Source organism: Arachis hypogaea, chromosome 4 (genome assembly GCF_003086295.3).
Source record: "Arachis hypogaea cultivar Tifrunner chromosome 4, arahy.Tifrunner.gnm2.J5K5, whole genome shotgun sequence".
NCBI classification, from domain to species: domain Eukaryota; kingdom Viridiplantae; phylum Streptophyta; class Magnoliopsida; order Fabales; family Fabaceae; genus Arachis; species Arachis hypogaea.
In genome coordinates this window covers 40,946,707-40,968,405 of record NC_092039.1, presented here as the reverse complement: position 1 = coordinate 40,968,405, position 21,699 = coordinate 40,946,707, and the positions used below count along the sequence as shown (strand labels likewise).

General features: G+C 39.7%; 1 non-coding gene across 1 annotated transcript; it reads left to right on the top strand.

The window, feature by feature from the left end:
- Positions 1 to 20,907: 20,907 nt before the first annotated feature.
- LOC112798591 (small nucleolar RNA R71) lies at positions 20,908 to 21,015 on the top strand. The gene has a single exon (XR_003200197.1). It is a non-coding gene; the product is annotated as a small nucleolar RNA R71 (small nucleolar RNA).
- Positions 21,016 to 21,699: the final 684 nt, after the last annotated feature.

The following is a 21,699-nucleotide window of genomic DNA, read 5'->3' as shown; positions in this document are numbered from 1 at the left end:
AGGGTTTAGCTGTAGCTGCGGACGATAAGGAGGAGGAGGATCCTGAGATAGAGATAGAGCAGGATGAGGAGATGGACGAGCCTGACGGCAATTCTCCGAATGGCCACGTGTAGATATAGTCTGACAACAGAAGGGGCATTCTTTTGATGACACTCTAGTCTGACATTATCTGTTAGTTAGTCTCTCACTTGTGTTAGTACACTCGAGAGCTAGGAGCTATATAGTGGTTAGGCTAGCCTGGGCTCCAGTTTAGCGGCTTTTTGTATGGGCCAGGCCCTAGGAGTGTCGTGTATATATTAGCTACGTAGGATGACGAGGATGTAAACTGACTTGATCTTGTGTAAACGCTACATGTTTTGTTATAGTGTATATGATGTATATTATCAGTTATATTTCTACGTTTCTTTATGCTACATTCCTTTTACTCTCAATGTATGCTTGATTATTTTATCACTTCTCCGCAACGAATAAAAAAAAGTTACTCATAAAATTGGCATCGTTCTAGCAAGGAACAGGCTCATATATTAAATATTATTTAATAATTAGGAAGGATAAGTTAGTAATACTTAGCTTCTTGTATGACCATGGCATACTGGGAGTTGGGTCGTTACAAACTAAAACAGAATTGATAAATTGCAAAGGAACTAAAACAGAAATGAAAACTTGCTTTAGAATGAAGTTCAAAGAGGCAATTGAGATCAGATCTTTAATTCTTGAAATCAAAAACAAAGAATTCACAAGAAAACTCAACAATGGAGAGATTCAAGAGAATTCTCCAATCAGCGCTCCAAAAATCCAAATCAGAAAGAAAGTAGAAGTTGTAGAATAAGTAGAATAAAAACTAGAAAGCACAAATTCAGATTTGATCTTCAATTCTTCAAATTCAAAAAGGAAAACTAAAAGAGAGAGCTCTCTACTCCTACTGCTCCCTAGTGGAGCCAACCTCCTTTCAAATTTGAAAATGATGCCTTATATAGGCTTTACAAAGTGAAAATGAAAATGAAATTAAAATTAAAAACAAATTACAATTAAATGAAATTCCTATTCAAACTATCTCTTGTACCTTTGAGTGATGATAATGGGCTTTGCTTGCTTTAAATTTGAAGAAGAGTGGATCCGGATAGGTTTTTGATTGAAAAATAGACCATGGGACACCTCCAGGGTAGTGCTCGGTTGACAAGGAGAGCGCAACACTCAAGGCTTGTTTCCTTGACCCATGCCTCCTTTGTTGCGTGACATCCCCTGGGCACTGCCTCCTAGCGCTCGGTGAATGGAGAGAGCACAGCACTCCCTTGTTTTTCTTTTTGTTGAGGCCCAAAAAAGTTAACAAGGTTAACTTAGTGCTCTCCTTGAGAGCGCTACTTCCTTGGCTTGATGGGCTTCCTTTGGTCTCCCTTTTCGAATCCTGGCAGCTTCATTTTGGCCAATTTCCTTCTTATGTTTAGCGCTCATTCCTTGCTTTCCTTGTGTCTCCCCCTTCGAATCTTGGTGAAGCCACTTTGGTCTATTTTTGCTTGTTTTTGGTCCTTAAATATGCCTTTCACTTGTGCCTTAATTTCATGCCAAATATGAATTGCCATATATCGTTGGAAAGATCTGAATGTCACCTTTCTAACGCAACTAGAAGCACATCAATTGGACATCTGTAGCTCAAGCTATAACCCTTTGAGGAAGGCATGATCATGTTGTGATCGCCCAAGTTTAACTTAGTGAAAAATCTTGCTTCCAAGCTGAAATGTTTTTCACGATAATGCTAGGTTAACGTGGCTAACCGAGCATTGTGAGTCAAGCTTCCTTGATTTGGTCATGGGCCATGCTTAAAAGCGTGGCCTAAGGCTCCAAAGTGTGCTCCAACTTCAAAGTGTGCCCCAAAACCCTTTTTTTTCCTTTTTCACTTTTTTTGTGCTTCTTTGCTTCTTTTTCTTCTTATTTCCTACAAAATTTATTAAATTAAAAGATCAAAGAAATATATCATTTAAGCACCAAAGCATTCAATATTAAAGCACAAATCATCAATTTCTTGTATGAAAGAGCATAGAAAAAACATGACATGTTGACATGTCATTAGAAGAAGAGGAAGAAATTCGTCAGCTACAGGTCAGTAGTTTTTCCTTTCTTAGTTATTTCAATAAAGGAGTTAAGTAGATTTCTCTGTATTGCAAAGAGCTAATTTTGGTGTTGCACACCAAAATAATTAAGGGGTGAATGTTGGATGCTAAGTTTGGTGTTCCACAAAAATTTCATTAAGGACACATTGCACCTTCAGCATGACTAGTATCGGCTCCAAACGATAAGAGAAACTACTTAATAATTGTTATGTTTCTAGTTTTTAGTTTTTTTTTCTAGTTTATATCTATTTTCTAGTTCATAGTTGTTTTCTAGTTAATAATAAAAAGTACTTGATGTTTCATGCATGTATTTATTCTGTTGCACATAGAAGTAGGCAAGAAACTAAGTTTGGTGTTCCCACACCAACTTAGGTTTAGAGAATCACAAGCATACATGCATGATGACTGTTTCTCAAGTGCTTGGGGAACAAGCAACTTTCAATATCTCTTGTAGGAAGTCATTCAATCTCTTGGAGGGAAAGATACATCATCAGGTTGATGGACAAAGGAAGGACATAGAACCCAACAATGATGATGACACAGAAGAAACAAATGGACTCCAAGAGGTTGTATTATTCTCTGACTGACTTTAGCTCAAATATGCTAATTGATAGTGCAAATATCCCCTGTTGATTAGTGTCCTATTAGATTTATTTACTGTCTGTTTGTTTTCATGCTGTTATGGCTTGCTAGTCTAAGTGCTTGATTCACTTTCATCTTACTTGAATTATATGCTTTGAATAAAAGAAAAATAACTGTGAAATAGAGAAAGAGTAAAAGTCTTGTATGATATGAGACAAAATAAGGTTATGTGGTGGTATGTGCTGGCTCATTAGCTGATTTATAAATAAGGCTGAATGTTGGCATGACTTTGTGATATGAACTTAAGTTACATTTGATGAGACTTGACAAATGAAAGAGGTCCATAACAAAAGAAAGAAAATACAAGAAAAGAAGAAACAAAAGAGAAATAAACAAGGCTGGGCACCAATGGCTTATGATTTGGATATATGCCTGTGATGTTCTTGTACAAAGATAAGCTTGGATAACTAGGTTCAAAGGGGTGCTTCATCATCCGGCAACTTGGGTTAACCAACTCGGGATTGCCAACCGAAAGTCCACCATCAAGAGCTGCATTTAGTAACCCAAAGAGGTGCTGGACATCAATTTCCAAAGAACAAAAACAAGCTAAATGCCTGTGATGTGTGTGCGCTAAGGAGAGGCTTTAGCAAGTAAGCCTATAGGGGTGTTTTAACACCTAGCATCTTGAACAAACTGGGGTGGGAATGCTGGCTGAAAGCTTACTGATGAGTGGATAATTTATACGCTTTTTGGCATTATTTTTAGATAGTTTTTAGTAGGATCTAGCTACTTTTAGGGATGTTTTTATTAGTTTTTATGTAAAATTCATATTTCTTGACTTTCCTATGAGTTTGTGTGTTTTTCTGTGATTTCAGGTATTTTCTGGCTGAAATTGAGGGACCTGAGCAAAACTCTGATAAAAGGCTGTCAAAGGACTGCTTATGCTGTTGGATTCTGACCTCCTTGCACTCGAAATGGATTTTCTGGAGCTACAGAACTCCAAATGATGCGCTTGCAATAACGTTGGAAAGTAGACATCCCGAGCTTTCCAGCAATATATACTAGTTTATACTTTATTTGAGACTAGATGACGCAAACTGGCGCTCAATGCCAGTTCCATATTGCATTCTGAAGTCAAACACCAGAAACACGTCATGAACCAGAGTTGAACGCCAAAAACACGTTACAACGTGGTGTTCAACTCCAAGAGAAGCTTCTACACGTGTAAATCTCAAGCTCAGCCCAAGCACACACCAAGTGGGACCCCGGAAGTGGATTTTTGCGTCAATTACTTACTTCTGTAAACCCTAGTAGCTAGTCTAGTATAAATAGGACATTTTACTATTGTATTAGACATCTTTGGTCTCAGTTTTAATCTATCATTCATTTTAGGAGACTATAGATCACGTTCATGGGGGCTGGCCATTCGGCCAGCCCTGGACCATCACTTATGTATTTTCAACGGTGGAGTTTCTATACACCATAGATTAAGGGTGTGGAACTCTGCTGTACCTCGAGTTTTAATGCAATTACTACTATTTTCTATTCAATTCAGTTTATTCCTGTTCTAAGGTATTCGTTGCACATCACCATGACAAATGTGATGATCCATGACACTCATCATCATTCTCACCTATGAACGCGTGACTGACAACCACTTCCGTTCTACCTTAGACCGAACGTATATCTCTTAGATTCCTTAATCAGAATCTTCGTGGTATAAGCTAGAATTGATGGCGGCATTCATGAAATTTTGTGATAGAGCATTTGGACCTTTTTTACTGAGAGGATGGGATGTAGTCATTGACAACGGTGATGCCCTACATACAGCTTGCCATGAAAAGGTGTTAGAAGGATTGAAGGAATGCAGTAGGAAAGCAGAGATTCAACAGGGATAAAGCATCTCGATATACTTATATGAAATTCTCACCAATGATTTCAATAAGTATTTCCATCTTTAATTTCTGTTTATTTATTATTATTATTCGAAAACTCCATAACCATTTGAATCAGCCTAACTGAGATTTACAAGATGACCATAGCTTGCTTCATACCAATAATCTCCGTGGGATCGACCCTTACTCACGTAAGGTTTATTACTTGGACGAGCCAGTGCACTTGCTGGTTAGTTGTGTGAAGTTGTGAAGAAAGTGCTGAGTTAGTAGATACGCATCCAAGCTGAATGCCATTATTAGAGATCACAAAATAAATATTAAAATTAAAAATAGAATAAAAAATAACAGAAGAAAAAGCACACCCTGGAGGAAGGGCTTACTGGCATTTAAACGCCAGTAAGGAGCATCTGGCTGGCGTTCAACGCAAGAACAGAGCATGGATATGGCATTGAACGCCAGAAACAAGCAGCATCCTGGCGTTTAAACACCAGGAATACACCCGAGGAGAGCTGGCGCTGAATGCCAGAAACAAGCATAGAACTGGCGTTCAACGCAGAAACATGCTGCAAATAGGTGTTGAACGCCCAAAACAAGCATGAAGTTGGCATTCAACGCCAGAAACAAGCATCAATCTGGTGTTGAACGCCAGGATTGCATGCAGAGGGAGTTTTACATGCCTCATTGGTCCAGGGATGATAATCCTTGACACCTCAAGATCTGTGGACCCCATAGGATCACCCCAGGATCTGTGGACCCCACAAGATCCCCACCTACCTCAACTCACCTTCTCTCCTCTTCACACAATCCAATAACACTCTTCCCCAAAAACCCTTCACCAATCACCTTAATCTCTCATCCCCATCACCTCTTCACCACTCACATCCATCCACTCTTTCCCAAAAAACCCGCCTACCTTCAAATTCAAATTCCTTTCCCACCCAACCTACCCAATATGGCTGGTGCACGAAATTGTGATCTCTACTTTTCACAACTCAAATAATCCCCGGTGATGAATCCAAAAACTTGGTGTTCAATACCATGGCATGAACACAACTTCGCACAACTAACCAGCAAGTGTACTGGGTCGTCCAAGTAATAAACCTTACGCGAGTAAGGGTCGATCCCACAGAGATTGTTGGTATGAAGCAAGCTATGGTCACCTTGTAAATCTTAGTCAGGCAAACTCAAATGGTTATGAATGATGAATAAAACATAAAGGTAAAGATAGAGATACTTATGTAATTCATTGGTGGGAATTTCAGATAAGCGTATGAAGATGCTTGGTCCCTTCTGTCTCTCTGCTTTCCTACTGTCTTCATCCAATCCTTCTTACTCCTTTCCATGGCAAGCTGTATGTAGGGTTTCACCGTTGTCAGTGGCTACCTCCCACCCTCTCAGTGAAAATGTTCAACGCACCCTGTCACGGCACGGCTATTCAGCTGTCGGTTCTCGATCATGTCAGAATAGAATCCAGTGATTCTTTTGCGTCTGCCACTAACGCCCCACAATCGCGAGTTTGAAGCTCGTCACAGTCATTCAATCATTGAATCCTACTCAGAATGCCACAGACAAGGTTTAGACCTTTCGGATTCTCTTGAATGCCGCCATCAATTCTAGCTTATACCACGAAGATTCCGGTTAAAGAATCCAAGAGATATCCACCCAATCTAAGGTAGAACGGAGGTGGTTGTCAGGCACACATTCATAGGTGAGAATGATGATGAGTGTCACGGATCATCACATTCATCAAGTTGAAGAACAAGTGATATCTTAGAACAAGAATAAGCCGAATCGAATAGAAGAACAATAGTAATTGCATTAATACTCGAGGTACAGCAGAGCTCCACACCTTAATCTATGGTGTGTAGAAACTCCACCGTTGAAAATACATAAGAACAAGGTCTAGGCATGGCCGTGAGGCCAGCCTCCCAATGATCTAAGATCTAAAGTGATCAAAAGATTCCAATACAATAGTAAAAGGTCCTACTTATAGAGAACTAGTAGCCTAGGGTTTACAGAGATGAGTAAATGACATAAAAATCCACTTCCGGGCCCACTTGATGTGTGCTTGGGCTGAGCATTGAAGCATTTTCGTGTAGAGACTTCTCTTGGAGTTAAACGCCAGCTTTTGTGCCAGTTTGGGCGTTTAACTCCCATTCTTGTGCCAGTTCTAGCGTTTAACGCCGGGCAGTCTTGAGCTGATTTGGAACGCCGGTTTGGGCCATCAAATCTCGGGAAAAGTATGGACTATTATACATTGCTGGAAAGCCCAGGATGTCTACTTTCCAACGCCGTTGAGAGCGCTCCAATTGGGCTTCTGTAGCTCCAGAAAATCCACTTCGCCTGTAGGGAGGTCAGAATCCAACAGCATCTGCAGTCCTTTTTAGTATCTGAATCAGATTTTTGCTCAGGTCCCTCAATTTCAGCCAGAAAATACCTGAAATCACAGAAAAACACACAAACTCATAGTAAAGTCCAGAAAAGTGAATTTTAACTAAAAATTAATAAAAATATACTAAAAACTAACTAGAACATACTAAAAACATACTGAAAACAATGCCAAAAAGCGTACAAATTATCCGCTCATCACAACACCAAACTTAAATTGTTGCTTGTCCTCAAGCAACTGAAAATCAAATAAGATAAAAAGAAGAGAATATACAATGAATTCCAAAAACATCTATGAAGATCAGTATTAATTAGATGAGCGGGGCTTTTAGCTTTTTGCCTCTGAACAGTTTTGGCATCTCACTCTATCCTTTGAAATTCAGAATGATTGGCTTCTTTAGGAACTCAGAATCTAGATAGTGTCATTGATTCTCCTAGTTAAGTATGATGATTCTTGAACACAGCTACTTATTGAGTCTTGGCCGTGGCCCGAAGCACTCTGTCTTCCAGTATTACCACCGGATACATACATGCCACAGACACATAATTGGGTGAACCTTTTCAGATTGTGACTCAGCTTTGCTAGAGTCCCCAATTAGAGGTGTCCAGGGTTCTTAAGCACACTCTTTTTGCCTTGGATCACAACTTTAAAAAGGATCCAAGGCTTTGAGCATCAATGGATAGGAGGGCATAAGGAAATAAAATCCAGGTCTAAGCGGCTGAATCAAGGTGTCCTTAACCATATGCTTGTGGCATGTAGGTCCAAGTGAAAAGCTTGAGACTGAGTGGTTAAAGTTGTGATCCAAAGCAAAAATAATGTTTTTAAGAACTCTGGACACCTCTAACTGGGAACTTTAGCAAAGCTGAGTCACAATCTGAAAAGGTTCACCCAGTCATGTGTCTGTGGCATTTATGTATCCGGTGGTAATACTGGAAAACAAAGTGCTTAGGGTCACGACCAAGACTCATAAAAGTAGCTATGTTCAAGAATCAACATACTTAACTATGAGAATCAATAACACTATCTGAATTCTGAGTTCTTATAGAAGCCAATCATTCTGAACTTCAAAGGAAAAAGTAAGATGCCAAAACTGTTCAGAAGCAAAAAGCTACAAGTTCCGCTCATCTAATTAGAACTAATATTCATTGATATTTTGGGATTTATAGTATATTCTCTTCTTTTTATCCTAATTAATTTTCAGTTGCTTGGGGACAAGCAACAATTTAAGTTTGGTGTTGTGATGAGCGGATAATTTATACGCTTTTTGGCATTATTTTTAGATAGTTTTTAGTAGGATCTACTACTTTTAGGGATGTTTTTATTAGTTTTTATGTAAAATTCATATTTCTGGACTTTACTATGAGTTTGTATGTTTTTCTGTAATTTCAGATATTTTCTGGCTGAAATTGAGGGACCTGAGCAAAACTCTGATAAAAGGCTGTCAAAGGACTGCTTATGCTATTGGATTCTGACCTCCCTGCACTCGAAATGGATTTTCTAGAGCTATAGAACTCTAAATGGCGCGCTCTCAATGGCGTTGGAAAGTAGACATTCAGAGCTTTCCAGCAATATATAATAGTCCATACTTTGTTCGAGATTAGACGATGCAAACTGGCGCTCAACGCCAGTTCTATGTTGCCTTCTGGAGTCAAACGCCAGAAACACCTCACGAACTAGAGTTGAACGTCAAAAACACGTTATAACATGGCGTTCAACTCCAAGAGAAGCCTCTGCACGTGTAAAGCTCAAGCTCAGCCCAAGCACACACCAAGTGGGCCCCGGAAGTGGATTTTTGCATCAATTACTTACTTCTGTAAACCCTAATAGCTAGTCTAGTATAAATAGGACATTTTACTATTGTATTAGACATCTTTGGTCTCAGTTTTAATCTATCATTCATTTTAGGAGACTATTGATAACGTTCTTGGGGGCTGGCCATTCGGCCATGCCTAGACCATCACTTATGTATTTTCAACGGTGGAGTTTCTACGCACCATAGATTAAGGGTGTGGGACTCTGCTGTACCTCGAGTTTTAATGCAATTACTACTATTTTTTATTCAATTCAATTTATTCCTATTCTAAGATATTTGTTGCACATCACCATGATGAATGTAATGATCCGTGACACTCATCATCATTTTCATCTATGAACGCGTGACTGACATCCACTTCCGTTCTACCTTAGACCGAACGCATATCTCTTAGATTCCTTAAGCAGAATCTTCGTGGTATAAGCTAGAATTGATGGCGGCATTCATTAGAATCCGGAAAGTCTAAACCTTGTCTGTGGTATTCCGAGTAGGATTCAGGGATTGAATAACTGTGACGAGCTTCAAACTCGCGATTGTTGGGCGTGATGACAAACGCAAAAGAATCAATGGATTCTATTCCGGCATGATCGAGAACCGACAGATGATTAGTCGTGCTGTGATAGAGCATTTGGACCTTTTTCACTGAGAGGATGGGATGTAGCCATTGACAACGGTGATGCCCTACATACATCTTGCCATGGAAAGGAGTAAGAAGGATTGAAGGAAGGCAGAAGGAAAGTAGAGATTCAACAGGGATAAAGCATCTCCATATACTTATCTGAAATTCTCACCGATGATTTACATAAGTATTTTCATCTTTAATTTCTGTTTATTTATTATTATTATTCGAAAACTCCATAACCATTTGAATCAGCCTAACTGAGACTTACAAGATGACCATAGCTTGCTTCATACCAACAATCTCCATGGGATCGACCCTTACTCACGTAAGGTTTATTACTTGGATGACCCAGTGCACTTGCTGGTTAGTTGTGCGAAGTTGTGAAGAAAGTGCTGAGTTAGTAGATGCGCATACCAAGTTGAATGCCATTATTAGAGATCACAATTATGTGCACCACTTATTCTAAAAAGATGCCTTACCACATAGCATTAAGCCTCAGCAAGAAATAAATCGCAACCGAGAAAGAGAACAAGAAGAAAAAAACTAAGGACCAAGCATTAACAAGTCTCATTTTTTTGTTTAATTCAAGTAAGGATCCAAAGGGATGTTGATGCCTTAGCCACAGAATAAAAATCTCTAAGATACCATGCATAAAAACCCCATTAACCAGTATTGAATGTTTTCCAAATAGAGACTTATACTCTTCTCTGTCTGCATTCTTTTTTGTTCTGTCTTACTCCTTATTTGGGGACAAGCAAGATTTAAGTTTGGTGTTGTGAGGATAAGTCATCTTAGGCTAGTTTCACAAGCCTTTTTCATTAGTTTTTACTTGGTTTTCATGCATTTTTAGGCAATAAGTAAGTGTTTGAGTGAGAATTTCATGCTTGTCTTGATTCAATCAAACATTGGTAATTTTATGCATTTTCATAAGATTTCTTGCAAGATTTAGTTGATAATATGAATGATGCAAGATTTGATGATTATGCCAAGGCTTTGATGTATCTGTTTGGTTGATGATAGGTGAAAAGATGAAGGAAAAGAAGTAAAAAGCACAAAATAAGCTCAAAGGAAGCATTTTGGACACATTTTGAAGTTTGAGCACGCTTTGGAGCCTTAGGCCACGCTTTTTAAAAGCGTGGCCAATGAATTAAACAAGCAGAGCGCTCTTGGCATGAAAACGCTATGACGCGCACGCGTACAAAACGCTTACGCGTCGGTCAAGGATTTTTGAAGACCCACGCGTACCCATGCATGACGCGTACGCGTGGATGTGATTAATGTTCAATTACAAAGAGAATGCTACGTTGCAAGAATGAGCGTTTTCGAGCAAAACAAAAATTGGAATGGAAGTATAGCCATCGACACATACGCGTGCATGATGCGTACGCGTGGATGTGGCTTACCTTAAGAAGGACGCGCAAGCGTGGGCTGAGCGGCAGCGTGGAAATGGCATGTTTGAAAACCCACACGTACGTGTAGGTGACGCGTACGCGTGGGGAGCGCTCAATTGAAGAACGCTACGCTCACTAAGTGAACGCTGAAAAGAGACGCGCACGCGTACATGACGCGCACGCGTCAATGTGCCAGATTGCCAAAGTACGCTGAAGCGTGAAAGATGCGTGTGCGTGAAAGGCCAAAAACGCAAAAAGGACGCGCACGCGCAGAGGTAGCGTACGCGTGGGTATAAAAGCTTTCTGCTCACTTAATGAACACTCCGTTCTCCTGGAAGTGACTATCTACTCAATTAAATCCGATTCTAAGCCCATTGACACACCAAAGCAAGCAGAGCCCAATTGACATCACTCAAAAGCACAAGGATCATCTAGAATAGGAATTTTACATTTAATTGTAATTTGTTTTGATTTTGAATTTCATTTTAGTAGTTCAGGAAGCCTATATAAAGGGCATCAGTTTCATTTCAAAAGGGGAGGCACACAGTAGGAGTAGGAAGAGAATAGAAGGCTCATGCTAGAGGATTAGAGACTCCAGATCTCTCTTGAAGGATTAGAGACTCCAGAGAGCTTAGCATAGTTTGATACACTTTTATCTTTCTACAATTTCACATTTTCGTTCACATTGAGCTTGATTTATTTTCCTGCATACTTTTATCTTTCTGTAATTGTTCTGAGTTCTGATTTACTGTCTTCTTTAAATTTCCATCAACCAATTCCTTTTACAATTGATGCAATTTACTTTTCTTGCTCTTTAAGTTTCTGCAAATCTACATTCTACACTTTAAATTCTCTGCAATTTACTTTCTGTCACTTCATTTTCACTTAATTCCCAACTGTTAGCTTGACTAAACTAATCACCTCACTAAAGTTGCTTGATCCATCAATCCCTGTGGGATCGACCTCACTCTTATGAGTTATTACTACTTGATGCGACTCGATATACTTGCCAGTGAGTTTGTGTAGAATTCTAAAGAAATGTAAATAATTTATGCTTCTATCTAGCTCATTTTATGAAATCTTTTCATTATATTTCTTCCTTGAAACAAGCTTTTAATTTTCTTATTAGCTTCTCCTTTTGAGTGTTTTGCCCATTAGTTGATAACAAAGCTACGATTCTAAATGCTTTGTTTTCAAGTATTACCACTTGATAGATAAGCACCACAAGCATTTAATTAGAGGACTTCATTAAGCTCATTTGTTTCTTTTCTTGACTCTCTAATCATTGATTCTCAGAGCCTTGAGCTTTGAGGGAGTGCATTTTCACTTGAGACTAGCCTTGACTCTAAGTATTTTGTTTTCATGTTTTTTTCCTGATACATAAACACCACAAGTACTTAACAAATGAATTGTCATTGGTACTCAGAGCCTTTAGCTTTCTCATTCTTTCCCTTTTGCTTTTCTTGCCTTAATTTGCGATTGCTTTTTCAAGGTTTTCATGATTTCAAGAATTTCATAAAATGTCCTAGATGAAAACTTCAATTAAATAAAATCTAATGCAACTGAGCAACAATATACTAGCCTTCCAATACTCAAAAGCTCATGCTAAGTTCTTTTTTTAATGACCTTGTTTGTTTATGATCATGATACTTTATTGCTTTTGATCTCACAAAACTCATGTTGGTAGTCATAATGTCACAACAAGATGTTAAAAATCAGTAATCAAACTATGCTTATTTATAACACACATGCATACAGAGAAGATAAAGACAATCATGCAATTTACAGTGCTGGAAGTAAGTAGGAGGAAAAAAGGAAACTGGAAACATAGATATTGTGATTGCAAACATAAGAGGGTGTGCATGATACATTGCATGAAGAATAAGTGCCACACCAAACTTAGTGTGACACTTTCACTTGGAATTGATGTAAGTATCCAGTATAGATTGTAAACAAATTTTGTTGCTTAGCAATACTAAACTTAGAATGCAACCATATGTCAATTTATTTGAAGTAAAACTAAACAAAGGGAACTGTTATATGTTAAATACAATCACCAAGGAAAGAATTTGTCATGAAAAAGGATTTCTGATGCACAAAAACTTGTCTCTGAACAAATTTCCCTTCGGCAAGTATACCGAATTGTCGTCAAGTAAAAACTCACAATAGAGTGAGGTCGAATCCACAGGGATTAACGAATTAAGAAATCAATGGTTAATTGATTACCCTAGTTAGATGAATCATATTGGAGTAATAATTAACGAGGAAATGTAAATGGCATAAAAGTAAAGAAAGTAATAAAGTGCAGAAAAGTAAAATGGCAAGAAAAGTAAATATAAGAGCTAAAAATAAAATGAACATTGGGATCAAGAGATATTTCAATCCTCTGGATCAAGTTCATTCTCATCTCTTCCTCAATCAATGCATTCATTGATCTCCTTGGCAATCTTAAGTGATTGGATCCCAATTCTTTGGCAATCCAATCTCTCTAAGCTTGAACAATTTCCAAATTCCTTGATTTAATTGCTCATGGGAAGAGATGAAGTTTGGTAACTGATTATACCACACACATTCATAGATCAAAGTATTGGTAGGATTAAATGTCACAATTCCATCCAACCCCCAACCTAATCCAATGTGAGAGAGCATTTCTAGCATGATTTCCTCATTCCTCTTCCAAGGTTCAGAGGATATCCAAGTATGAGCAATTTCTCTTTCGAGACAATTACCCAATTGGATGAAGATCGAAAGCTCTCTAGTAAAATCAAGAGAAAAGAAAGAAGAAGAAGAATAAGAACTACAATTGATCCATTGAATCATAATAGAGCTCTCTAACCCAATGAAAAGAGTTAGTTGATCATTGCTCTACAAAAATAGAAAAGAAAGAAGTACAGAAAAGTAAAGATGAAGATTAAAACTAAAATTGAAACTTCAAAATTCATAAATGAAAAGTACAAAAAAAAAAGAAAGAGAAGAAAATGTGTGTGAGGGGAGGGAGTCCGAAAACCCCTCTTCAATCCCTGATTTTAGAATCCCAGATCTAGCCCTCTTGAATGTAAAAACTAAGGCCCTTATATAGGCTCTCCTAAATTACAAAATGAAATTAAAAGCAAATTACAATTAAATGAAAATTCCTATTCTAGATGCTTCTTGTGGCCTTGATTGGTTGGCAGTTGTGGGCTTGCTTGCTTGAGCTTTGAAGTGGACTTGAGAGAGAAATGAATCAAGTTAAGGTCCAGATGCTTAGCGTTAGTGTTGCTGTTAGCCACACTAACGCTTCAAGTGTGGCGTTAGTGCTGAAGTTATTGTGGCTAACGTTACACTTGCTACCTAGTTGGTGTTTTTGGGGCTTAAAATATGCCTCTTGTTTGTGCTCCAATTTCATGCCCACTATAGACTATTATATATCTTTAGAAAGCTCTGAATGTCAGCTTTCTAATGCAACTAAAATCATCTCAATTGGACCTCTGTAACTCAAATTATGCTCCTTTGAAAATGACAGGGTCGCTGGCATAGTCGCTGGCGTTACTGGAAAAAGTGAGTCACAATAACGTTAGCGATTTGGGGATTAATATTGCTAGGTTTGGAAGTACAAACTTAATGTGCACCCCATACTATTATATATTGTTGAAAAGCCCTAGATGTCTACTTTCCAAATCCCTTAACAGCGCATCATTTGGAGCTTTACAATTCGAGTTACAATTCTTGGAAGGTGAAGAGGTCAGCTGGCCTTACTACAGGTTGATACCATGTTCATCTTTGCACTTTTGGGGCAGGTTTTCTCCCTCAAATTTAATGTCCACTGGTAGCGCAAAATTGTGATCAATACTTTTCACAAATCAAATAATCCCCGGTAATGAATCCAAAAACTTGATGTTCAATACCATGGCATAAACACAACTTCGCACAACTAACCAGCAAGTGTACTGGGTCGTCCAAGTAATAAACCTTACGCGAGTAAGGGTCGATCCCACAGAGATTGTTGGTATGAAGCAAGCTATGGTCACCTTGTAAATCTCAGTCAGGCAAACTCAAATGGGTATGGTGATAAACGCATAAAACATAAAGATAAAGATAGAGATACTTATGTAATTCATTGGTAGGAATTTCAGATAAGCGTATGAAGATGCCTTCCCTTCCGTCTCTCTGCTTTCCTACTGTCTTCATCCAATCCTTCTTCCTCCTTTCCATGGAAAGCTTAAGCAAGGGTTTCACCGTTGTCAGTGGCTACCTCCCATCCTCTCAGTGGAAATGTTCAACGGACCCTGTCACGGCACGGCTATCCATCTGTCGGTTCTCGATCAGGCCGGAATAGAATCCAGTGATTCTTTTGCGTCTGTCACTAACGCCCCGCCCTCAGGAGTTTGAAGCACGTCACAGTCATTCAGTCATTGAATCCTACTCAGAATACCATAGACAAGGTTAGACCTTCCGGATTCTCTTGAATGCCGCCATCAGTTCTAGCCTATACCACGAAGACTCTGATCTCACGGAATGGCTGGCTCGTTTGTCAGGCGAGCACTCGGTTGTCAGGCGATCAACCATGCATCGTGTATCAGGAATCCAAGAGATATTCACCCAATCGAAGGTAGAATGGAGGTGGTTGTCAGTCACACGTTCATAGGTGAGAATGATGATGAGTGTCACGGATCATCACATTCATCAAGTTGAAGAACAAGTGATATCTTAGAACAAGAACAAGCGGAATTGAATAGAAGAACAATAGTAATTGCATTAATACTCGAGGTACAGCAGAGCTCCACACCTTAATCTATGGTGTGTAGAAACTCCACCGTTGAAAATACATAAGAACAAGGTCTAGGCATGGCCGAATGGCCAGCCTCCCAATGATCTAAGATAGCATCAAAACAAAGATAACTACCCAGATATCTCAATACAATAGTAAAAGGTCCTACTTATAGAAAACTAGTAGCCTAAGGTTTACAGAGATGAGTAAATGACATAAAAATCCACTTCCGGGCCCACTTGGTGTGTGCTTGGGCTGAGCAATGAAGCATTTTCGTGTAGAGACTCCTTCTGGAGTTAAACGCCAGCTTTAGTGCCAGTTTGGGCGTTTAACTCCCATTTTGGTGCCAGTTCTGGCGTTTAACGCTGGAATTCCTGAGGGTGACTTTGAACGCCGGTTTGGGCCATTAAATCTTGGGAAAAGTATGGACTATCATATATTGCTGGAAAGCCCAGGATGTCTACTTTCCAACGCCGTTAAGAGCGCGCCAATTGGGCTTCTGTAGCTCCAGAAAATTCGCTTTGAGTGCAGGGAGGTCAGAATCCAACAGCATCTGCAGTCCTTTTTAGTCTCTGAATCTGATTTTTGCTTAGGTCCTTCAATTTCAGCCAGAAAATACCTGAAATCACAGTAAAACACACAAACTCATAGTAAAGCCCAGAAATGTGAATTTTAACTAAAAACTAATAAAAATATACTAAAAACTAACTAGATCATACTAAAAACATACTAAAAACAATGCCAAAAAGCGTACAAATTATCCGCTCATCACAACACCAAACTTAAATTGTTGCTTGTCCTCAAGCAACTGAAAATCAAGTAAGATAAAAAGAAGAGAATATGCAATGAATTCCAAAAACATCTATGAAGATCAGTATTAATTTGATGAGCGGGGCTTTTAGCTTTTTGCCTCTGAATAGTTTTGACATCTCACTCTATCCTTTGAAATTCAGAATGATTGGTTTCTTTAGGAACTCAGAATTCAGATAGTGTTATTGATTCTCCTAGTTGAGTATGATGATTCTTGAACATAGCTACTTATTGAGTCTTGGCCGTGGCCCAAAGCACTCTGTCTTCCAGTATTACCACCGGATACATACATGCCACAGACACATAATTGGGTGATCCTTTTCAGATTGTGACTCAGCTTTGCTAGAGTCCCCAATTAGAGGTGTCCAGGGTTCTTAAGCACACTCTTGTTGCCTTGGATCACAACTTTATTTCTTTTTCTTTTCTTTTTTTTTCGTTTTCTCTTTTTTTTCGAATTTTTTTTTGTATTCACTGCTTCTTCTTGCTTCAAGAATCATTTTAATGATTTTTCAGATCCTCAGCAACATGTCTCCTTTTTCATCATTCTTTCAAGAGCCAACATTCATGAACCACAAATTCAAAAGACATATGCACTGTTTAAGCATACATTCAGAGAACAAAAGTATTGCCACCACATCAAAATAATTAAACTGTTATAAAATTCAAAATTCATGCAATTCTACTCTTTTTCAATTAAGAACATTTTTTTTATTCAAGAAAGGTGATGGATTCATAGGACATTCATAACTTTTAGGCATAGACACTAAGACACTAATGATCACAAGACACAAACATAGATAAACATAAGCATTAAAATTCGAAAAACAGGAAAATAAAGAACAAGAAAATTAAAGAACGGGTCCACCTTAGTGATGGCGGCTCTTTCTTCCTCTTAAAGATCCTATGGAGTGCTTGAGCTCCTCAATATCTCTTCCTTGTCTTTGTTGCTCCTCTCTCATGATTCTTTGATCTTCTCTAATTTCATGGAGGATGATGGAGTGTTCTTGATGCTCCACCTTTAGTTGTCCCATGTTGGAACTCAATTCTCCTAGGGAGGTGTTTAGTTGCTCCCAATAGTTTTGTGGAGGAAAGTGCATCCCTTGAGGTATCTCAGGGATCTCATGATGAGTGGGGTCTCTTGTGTGCTCCATCCTCTTCTTAGTGATGGGCTTGTCCTCATCAATAGGGGTGTCTCCCTCTATGTCAACTCCAACTGAATAACAGAGGTGACAGATGAGATGAGGGAAGGCTAACCTTGCCAAGGTAGAGGACTTGTCCGCCACCTTATAAAGCTCTTGAGCTATGACCTCATGAACTTCTATTTCTTCTCCAATCATGATGCTATGAATCATGATAGCCCGGTCTATAGTAACTTCGGACCGGTTGCTAGTGGGAATGATTGAGCGTTGGATAAACTCCAACCATCCTCTAGCCACGGGTTTGAGGTCATGCCTTCTCAATTGAACCGGCTTCCCTCTGGAATCTCTCTTCCATTGGGCGCCCTCTTCACAAATAACTGTGAGGACTTGGTCCAACCTTTGATCAAAGTTGACCCTTCTAGTGTAAGGGTGTTCATCTCCTTGCATCATGGGCAAATTGAATGCCAACCTTACACTTTCCGGACTAAAATCCAAGTATTTCCCCCGAACCATAGTAAGATAATTCTTTGGATCCGGGTTCACACTTTGATCATGGTTCTTGGTGATCCATGCATTGGCATAGAACTCTTGAACCATCAAGATTCTGACTTGTTGAATGGGGTTGGTAAGGACTTCCCAACCTCTTCTTCGGATCTCATGTCGGATCTCCGGATATTCACTCTTTTTGAGTGAAAAAGGGACCTCGGGGATCACCTTCTTCAAGGCCACAACTTCATAGAAGTGGTCTTGATGCACCCTTGAGATGAATCTCTCCATCTCCCATGACTCGGAGGTGGAAGCTTTTGCCTTCCCTTTCCTCTTTCTAGAGGTTTCTCCGGCCTTGGATGCCATAAATGGTTATGCAAAAACAAAAAGCAATGCTTTTACCACACCAAACTTAAAAGGTTTGCTCGTCCTCGAGCAAATTAAGAAAGAAGAGAGTAGAAGAAGAAGAAATGAAGGAGAGAGGAATGGCTTTTGTTTTCGGCCAAGAAGGGGAGAAGTGGTGTGTATGTTGTGTGAAAATGAAGGAGTGAAGAAGGGTTTATATAGGAGAGGGAGAAGGGAAAGGTTCGGTCAAGTGAGGGTGGGTTTGGGTGGGAAAGTGGTTTGAATTTGAATGGTGGGGTAGGTGGGGTTTTATGAAGGATGGATGTGAGTGGTGAAGAGAAATAAGGGATTTGATAGGTGAAGGGTTTTTGGGGAAGAGGTGTTGAGGTGATGGGTGAAGAAGAGAGAGGGTGGTGAGGTAGGTGGGGATCCTATGGGGTCCACAGATCCTGAGGTGTCAAGGAAAAGTCATCCCTGCACCAAATGGCAAGCAAAATTGCGTTTTTAGCCATTTCTGGCGTTAAACGCCGGGCTGGTGCCCATTTCTGGCGTTTAACGCCAGCTTCTTGCCCTTTTCTGGCGTTTAACGCCAGTCTGGTGCCCCTTTCTGGTGTTAAACGCCCAGAATGGTGCCAGAGTGGGCGTTAAACGCCCATCTGCTAACCTTACTGGCGTTTAAACGCCAGTAGGTGCGTCCTCCAGGGTGTGCTGTTTTTCTTCCTTTTTTTCATTCTGTTTTTGCTCTTTTCATTGATTTTGTGACTTCTCATGATCATCAACCTAAAAAAATATAAAATAACAAAAGAAAATAGTTAATTATAAAACATTGGGTTGCCTCCCAACAAGCGCTTCTTTAATGTCATTAGCTTGACAGAGGACTCTCATGGAGCCTCAGAAATGCTCAGAGCTATGTTGGAACCTCCCAACACCAAACTTAGAGTTTGAATGTGGGGGTTCAACACCAAACTTAGAAGTTGGTTGTGGCCTCCCAACACCAAACTTAGAGTTTGACTGTGGGGGCTCTGTTTGGCTCTGTTTTGAGAGAAGCTCTTCATGCTTCCTCTCCATGATGACAGAGGGATATCCTTGAGCCTTAAACACCAAGGATTCTTCATTCACTTGAATGATCAACTCTCCTCTATCAACATCAATCACAGCCCTTGCTGTGGCTAGGAAGGGTCTGCCAAGGATGATGGATTCATCCATGCACTTCCCAGTCTCTAGGACTATGAAATCAGTAGGGATGTAATGGTCTTTAACTTTAACCAGAACATCCTCTACAAGTCCATAGGCTTGTTTTCTTGAATTGTCTGCCATCTCTAGTGAGATTTTTGCAGCTTGCACCTCAGAGATCCCTAACTTCTCCATTACAGAGAGAGGCATGAGGTTTACACTTGACCCTAAGTCACACAAGGCCTTCTTGAAGGTCATGGTGCCTATGGTACAAGGTATTGAAAACTTCCCAGGATCCTGTCTCTTTTGAGGCAGTTTCTGCCTAGACAAGTCATCCAGTTCCTTGGTGAGCAATGGGGGTTCATCCTCCCAAGTCTCATTTCCAAATAACTTGTCATTTAGCTTCATGATTGCTCCAAAGTATTTAGCAACTTGCTCTTCAGTGACATACTCATCCTCTTCAGAGGAAGAATACTCATCAGAGCTCATGAATGGCAGAAGTAAGTCCAATGGAATCTCTATGGTCTCATTTTGAGCCTTAGATTCCCATGGTTCCTCATTGGGGAACTCATTGGAGGCCAGTGGACGTCCATTGAGGTCTTCCTCAGTGGCGTTCACTGCCTCTCCTTCCTCCCAAAATTCGGCCATGTTGATGGCCTTGCACTCTTCTTTTGGATTTTCTTCTGTATTGCTTGGGAGAGTACTAGGAGGGAGTTCAGTAATTCTCTTGCTCAGCTGACCCACTTGTGCCTCCAAGTTTCTAATGGAGGACCTTGTTTCAGTCATGAAACTTTGAGTGGTTTTGATTAGATCAGAGACCATGGTTGCTAAGTCAGAGGTATTCTGTTTAGAACTCTCTGTCTGTTGCTGAGAAGATGATGGAAAAGGCTTGCTATTGCTAAACCTGTTTCTTCCACCATTATTATTGTTGAAACCTTGTTGAGGTCTCTGTTGATCCTTCCATGAGAAATTTGGATGATTTCTCCATGAAGGATTATAGGTGTTTCCATAGGATTCTCCCATGTAATTCACCTCTTCCATTGAAGGGTTCTCAGGATCATAGGCTTCTTCCTCAGATGAAGCCTCCTTAGTACTGCTTGGTGCATTTTGCATTCCAGACAGACTTTGAGAAATCCTATTGACTTGTTGAGTCAATATTTTGTTCTGAGCCAATATGGCATTCAGAGTGTCAATCTCAAGAACTCCTTTCTTCTGACTAGTCCCATTGTTCACAGGATTTCTTTCAGAAGTGTACATGAATTGGTTATTTGCAACCATTTCAATCAGCGCTTGAGCTTCTGTAGGCGTCTTCTTCAGATGAAGAGAGCCTCCAGCAGAGCTATCCAAAGACATTTTGGATAGTTCAGAGAGACCATCATAGAAAATACCTATGATGCTCCATTCAGAAAGCATATCAGAGGGACACTTTCTGATTAATTGTTTGTATCTTTCCCAAGCTTCATAGAGGGATTCTCCTTCCTTCTGTCTGAAGGTTTGGACTTCCACTCTAAGCTTACTCAATTTTTGAGGTGGAAAGAACTTTGCCAAGAAGGCATTGACTAGCTTTTCCCAAGAGTTCAGGCTTTCTTTAGGTTGTGAGTCCAACCATGTCCTAGCTCTGTCTCTTACAGCAAAAGGGAATAGCATAAGTCTGTAGACCTCAGGGTCAACCCTATTAGTCTTGACAGTGTCACAGATTTGCAAGAATTCAGCTAAAAACTGATGAGGATCTTCCAATGGAAGTCCATGGAACTTGCAATTCTGTTGCATTAGAGAAACTAATTGAGGCTTAAGCTCAAAGTTGTTTGCTCCAATGGCAGGGATAGAGATGCTTCTCCCATAAAAGTCGGGAGTAGGTGCAGTAAAGTCACCCAGCACCTTGCTTGCATTGTTGGCATTGTTGTTATTTTCGGCTGCCATTTGTTCTTCTTCTTTGAAGATTTCTGTTAGGTCCTCTACAGAGAGTTATGCTTTGGCTTCTCTTAGCTTTCTCTTCAAGGTCCTTTCAGGTTCAGGATCATCCTCAACAAGAATGCTTTTGTCCTTGCTCCTGCTCATAAGAAAGAGAAGGGAACAAGAAAATGTGGAATCCTCTATGTCACAGTATAGAGATTCCTTTAGGTGTCAGAGGAAAAGAAAAGTAGAAGACAGAAGTAGAAAATTCGAACTTTATCAAAGGAGATAGAGTTCAAATTTTGC